Source organism: Lolium rigidum, chromosome 3 (genome assembly GCF_022539505.1).
Source record: "Lolium rigidum isolate FL_2022 chromosome 3, APGP_CSIRO_Lrig_0.1, whole genome shotgun sequence".
Lineage (NCBI taxonomy): Eukaryota > Viridiplantae > Streptophyta > Magnoliopsida > Poales > Poaceae > Lolium > Lolium rigidum.
This window is the reverse complement of record NC_061510.1, coordinates 177,181,812-177,187,375: the sequence shown is the minus strand read 5'-3', so window position 1 is coordinate 177,187,375 and position 5,564 is coordinate 177,181,812. Positions and strand designations below refer to the sequence as shown.

Sequence of the window (5,564 nt, the reverse complement as noted above, 5' to 3'; positions counted from 1 at the left end):
CACAGGCAACCGGGTACCGGCTACCGGCAGAGACATTCTTCCTATTTCTATCGATGTGTGGTTCTCCTCAGCGGTGGTCAAAGCGGTGCGGGCCCACCATCGATTGGTTTCTCAGAAACAACAACGAGACAAAAAAAAAAAGAACAAAAGCTCTATTTCTCATCTCTTTCTCCCTGGCCAGGCGCGGGCGGCGTGCATCCCGCGCTGCAGAGGCGGCGGCGGGCGCGTGGCCGGGCTACGGGCAGGCGGTTGGGGCGGCGTCGACCGGGCGCGTGGCCACGCGTGCCAGGGGCGGCGGCGGGTGCGCGGTCTGGAGGGCGTCGATCAGGCGGCGTGGTCTGGCGCGGGGGATGGGGCGGCGAGCGGGTGATGTGGTCAGGCGCGACGGCGCACGGGGTACACGGTGGTGGGTTTGAGAAGCGGACGCAAGGCCGGGGCGGCGGCGGCCAGACGCGGCGGCGACACCATGGCGCGAGCCGGAGTGGGGCGCCGGTGCTGGAGGCGTAGCAAGGCGGACCAGCCGGACGCGGAGTCGGCGCAGCGGCGCGGCGAGATCAGCCGGCAAGGGCGTATGGCGGCACGGCAGCGAGCCGGCAACGCGCGAAGGACGCTGTTGAGTGGACGCGAGCCGGAGGGGAGCGGCGCGGGAGTCAGAGGCGCGGGCGGACCGGCAGGCCGCGCCGGAGCTTTTTCCCTTCCAAGGGTCGGTGCCCTCCTCTCTCCTGGCTGGTGAGTTCTTGGCTTTTCAAATCCTTAATCGCGAGCATCTTCGTTGCCAATGCTTGGCACGGTGACTCCCTTATTGTGAGCGTCTTCGTTGCCAGTGCTTGGCGCGTCCCCGGTCACCGTTGTGGCTGAGACGGCCGCGACCAGGCACACACCGATTGCTGCCACGGTGCCTGTCCTCCTGCGGAACGCCGTCGGCCCCGTCGACGAAGCAGCCGCGCGGTGCTGCCGGACGCCAACAGGATGGCCTGGGCGGCCGCGTCAGACCTCGTGGTCATGGAGGTGGATTTGGTGAGTTCCGTTCAGTTTCCTGTCCGTTCGATATGTGTGTATGTGTGTGGCTGATTCTTCCATGGAGATTCGACCTGAGCAGCCTGCTGTTCAGCTCACGTCAACAACGACTGCCTGATATTGTCGATTCTCTGTGTTGTTTCAGTTATCTGAGGTGTCCGCTGAATTCTGGATGAACTGCCACCACAACAGAAGGTATACTACATGATTGATTGTATCTTAAGTACATAGTTCTCCTTGCTTGGAATGATTCTTACTCACAAATGGCTGTTTAAGGTGATCAGCTTCATATTCCTTATAATTGTTAAATTATTTGACAATTCTCGGTTACTACATTTCCAAATTAACCTAGGTCGAGATTATGACGTATGTATATTTGTTCTCATTAACTCATGAGATACATTCAAAGTCATGATTTTTCCCTTTTGGCAAAAAATCTTCTCTTTATAAGGGATTCAATCTTGCATGTGCCTTTTTATAGACTTCTGATTGGCCCCTTGGTTGTACATCTATATATACACCAGAATTCATTTCAAACATATGGTCAAATGAATTTGATGTTTTGGCTTGACAGGTAAATGCTGCTTGTGGCCAGTAGTCTGTGCTGTGCCTCCCGCCGAGGCCCTCACCATCGCGCTTCCAGGCTATTTTGAGCGCCCGTGTCCCTGCGGCTAGCTACGCCCGCACCATCGCATTATTTTCCGCGCGTGTGTCGCTCTTCCTGCTCAACCCAGGGTGCCCCCACCCTCCAGCATGGTAGAGGCTGTTTCTGTGTACATCTTTTCGTTGACATAGATATCCAGCATTCCATGAATATGTATTAACTTTTTTCCCTTTGTTTCAGATATTTGCATTTGATGGTTTCCTGCAAATGACAGAATGTTGCTGTGGAGAAATGTTGCGACTGTTTCAGATATTTGCATCTAATGGTTTCCTTCAAATGACAGAATATTGCCATAGAGACATATCACGAAGGCATTGCAGGTAAATGATGGTTCAGCCTTACCCATTCCTTGCACAATTTCAGTGGAAAAATTGATTAGCATTCCGTAGATTTATGACTGCAAAATGAGATTGCTATTGATGTACACATGTTTACATGAGTATTAACTAGAACTACATTCAAAAAATTATAAAGATGACAATGCAACAGTAAGAAAAACGAGGGATGCCACCATACATATTGAGCAGAGAACCATTGTTTAGCTGATTACCCATACGTACTGATATCTTTCCCTTCACACGCTTTGCATGTTCATATTCATTCAGAGGAGGCGAATGCAGTAGTCTTTATGTTATTTTTGAAATATTGGCTTCAAACTGTGTGCATGCAACCAGGTAGAAGGATGAAATCAACAGATCAATGTCCAAGGTTTGATTTGGTCTCAAAAAAAACCATGGTCATTATCAGGGTCAAGTTATTTGTGCCTTCCAAAAGATTATCATTGGAATCAGGTGAATTTTCTCATATATTCCTTTACAAGTATACTGTATTAAATAGCAGCTTGGTCCAGCATAGTTTTTATTTTTATTTTTGACCATAATCAATACTGCACTGTGTGATACAGAGTCCATTCTTAAGATTTATGTAGTGTTCCAAAGAACTACTTTGTATGGTACATTGGTAGAAAATCCCTCATGGGAAAACACACACGATACATGACTTCTTTTGTCCCCCTACTGTTACAAAAATCTTTGTGTTTTGACGTATTTCAGAAAATCGATCATCCATGCTCCCATGATAAAGTTGTACTTACGCTCTCACTCTGTCTCTCGGATGACCATGCCTGCATCTTGACATGTAAGATAAGTAAGTAGCGCCGATGTTTCTAAATGATTAGCATTGTTTGGGGACGTTAATAAATAGGATCTATTGATTTGGCTGACCATGAGAAAGACAACGCTTGCCACTTATTTCCTTGATTTTTCAGTTCTCAAAAGATGAACGTTCCCTTAAGTAATTAATGCACTGAAGCTTTGACTGTATTTGTATTGAGAAGTTCTTTGAAGTAGTAGTTTATGCATAGCAGGGAGAGTAGAGACTCTTAGCTGCTGCAAATAAGCAATTAACGCTTACAATCCATAATGTCCTGTCTAAAGTAATATGTTCTATTCTACAAATGAGAAGCTAAATATGAAGAGAAAAATAATTAATTGAGGGAGATTTGACATAGTTGGTGAAGGACAGTGAAAATGTAACTATACTGATAGAGGATACGAAATGGCTAGATTGTAGAATGACAAAGAAAACAGTTAGCTTGATGAAAGATAATGAAGAAATAACTGGGTTGATAAGCATCATGCTACTCTTGAAGAAAATATGTAATTACTCAGTGAGGTTGGGGATGCTAAAACCTGGATATGAATCAACATTATTATGTAATCACTAATTACTCAATGAGGTTCAGGTGCTAAATATCAGTCTACTGTCGAATATGACTTTCTTTGTAAAGAGATTTTTTTATGTCACCTACTTTGCTTCAATAAATAATTTGATCAACCAAATATCACAAAATTTGCTGGGTGTTTGGTTGATCAGCTATGCCCCTTCTTCTTTTCCACAGACTGATAGAGAGCTTCCCATCATTTGTGGCAGTGTTTCCCATCTTTTGTGATGTTACCATACAAAGGGAAATCTCATGGGCTTCTAGGTTCCAGCAAATGCTCTTAGACTTCAATCCTTTTTTTATTGAAGACCATTCAGTGGTACTGTGTTGTTGCTTTATTACCTAAGATTTTTCTTTTGTTTCTTCACAACTATGCAGCTCTTCTGATTCTGATCAAAGATGAAGGTACGTTGAAGCCATCTCAAAAAGGATAGTACAGTGTAAAGGGCCTCCGATTCATGTTCGTATAATCACTACTCTTTAAGAAATACTCCCATATGCTACGAAATTGAAAATGCTGTTATTCATTTCTTTTCATTTAATCAAAATGCTATTCTAAGATTCGTCAATACTTTGTCTCTCAAAACAGGTCGTGATGTAGATCATGTTTCTTTTTGCACGGGTGTTGTTCAGGATGTTTCACTCACAAATAATACTACATAGATTCCCCTACAGAGAAAGTACAAGAAATTGAATAAAGTTTACTGTCACTTTAAGAGTTATATTTCTGAACCTGTGCCTTGCCTGCCATAGCTGTGACAACATATCCTTATGACTTTGTTTAGGATGCTTAATTTTCTTCCCAACTGCCCACTCTGCTCAGAAGTGTATATGCCGTTCTATACTGAAGCATGCTGCCACATTCAGCTTATTCAACATAATTTGCTTACCACATTCAGTTTTAGAGTACTGTATGGAGTATCCATGTCAGGATGGGCTCTAATCGGGAGGGTCATCTGTATGCTTCAGTACGGACTTCGAAAACAGAAATCTATGTACGCCTGAATATACTCAGTTTGGATCTTTGAAACCCGACTTTTAATTTCTAGATCGAAATTACATAAATATTTTTCTTAACACATTCAAAAACTGTTGTTGTGCAATATTTTAGAAATATTGCATGGAAAGCACACAATATTTTAGAAATAATTGCAACATTTAGAACATATGGTCAACCTTAAATGACTAACACAGTTTTTTTCTAGGGTTCACTCTCTATTGAAAGCATCAAGTTACCTGTCCCTTTTTGCATTGGAGTTTTTGGTGCCTAGAGAGTTCAGATGACTGAAACTGAGGTGCAAGTATTGTCAGTACTGGATAAAGGGTGTTCTGACTTTGTACTGATGTGGTTAGGTTTGTATGTGTTATTTAACATCTTCATGTCCACTGGTTCAGGCAAAACATGAGTTGATCGTTCAAGATTAATTGCAGGACCAAAATGATGCTCAAGCAGCTACATTCAGATGTCTGCATATGACGTTTACAAATGTCCGGTGCTCAGGCTACCTACAAGAGTAAACACTATTTAGATGGTAGTGTAGTTATATTACATATATTTTTCATCAGTAGTTGGTTTCATGTTGAGTCGGAGAAAAATGGGCATCTAGATCCAGAAGTAATCACTTTTACTACAAACAAAAGGCCATGGGTTTGATATGTGCCAGTACTGAAATGATATTCAGCTCATTTAGACATATGTTTGCCTTACTATGGTGAGGCTCTGGACATGTTGTCAGGATCATGGCAACTATAGCACACCTTATCAGTGTGTATGTTGCATTTCTGGTTGATGACCATGATCGATTTTCACACCAATTAAGAGTTGGGTGGGTTAATTTTATTTTTCGGATAGCATTGTTGTCATAGAAATAAAAGAGTAAAGACTACTACGGAAGTGAGGAAATTTTGTGCTTACATCCTAGATATTAGCATTATTAGGGGTGCATAGTTCTCGAATCAGTTCCAGCAAGCACAATCACGAATTAATTTGCTATGTCTTACTTTAGATACATCACTCTTGAAATGTTAAGCCACGGGTAGCAGATCTAAGGTAAAACCCTGTCGCGGCAGCGAATAGACAAAAGACTCTGCCACAACATATAGGACCTCCGAATAAATTCCTCATCTATCCAAAATTAGTTGGGCAGACTATTTGTAGAC

The 5,564-nt window shown here is 43.2% G+C and overlaps 1 long non-coding RNA gene across 14 annotated transcripts; it reads left to right on the top strand.

The window, feature by feature from the left end:
• The first annotated feature begins 636 nt into the window (after nt 1-636).
• LOC124702744 lies at nt 637-5,298 on the top strand. 14 transcript variants are annotated; one of them, XR_007002641.1, is made up of 9 exons: nt 763-1,017; nt 1,163-1,212; nt 1,592-1,773; nt 1,862-2,001; nt 2,356-2,472; nt 2,734-2,818; nt 3,582-3,668; nt 3,783-4,757; nt 4,836-5,298. It is a non-coding gene; the product is annotated as an uncharacterized LOC124702744 (long non-coding RNA). The 14 variants fall into 14 exon arrangements; XR_007002639.1 differs by having other exon boundaries at nt 2,734-2,827; XR_007002640.1 differs by having other exon boundaries at nt 2,734-3,668; nt 3,783-3,864; nt 3,994-4,757.
• The last annotated feature ends 266 nt before the right edge of the window (nt 5,299-5,564 follow it).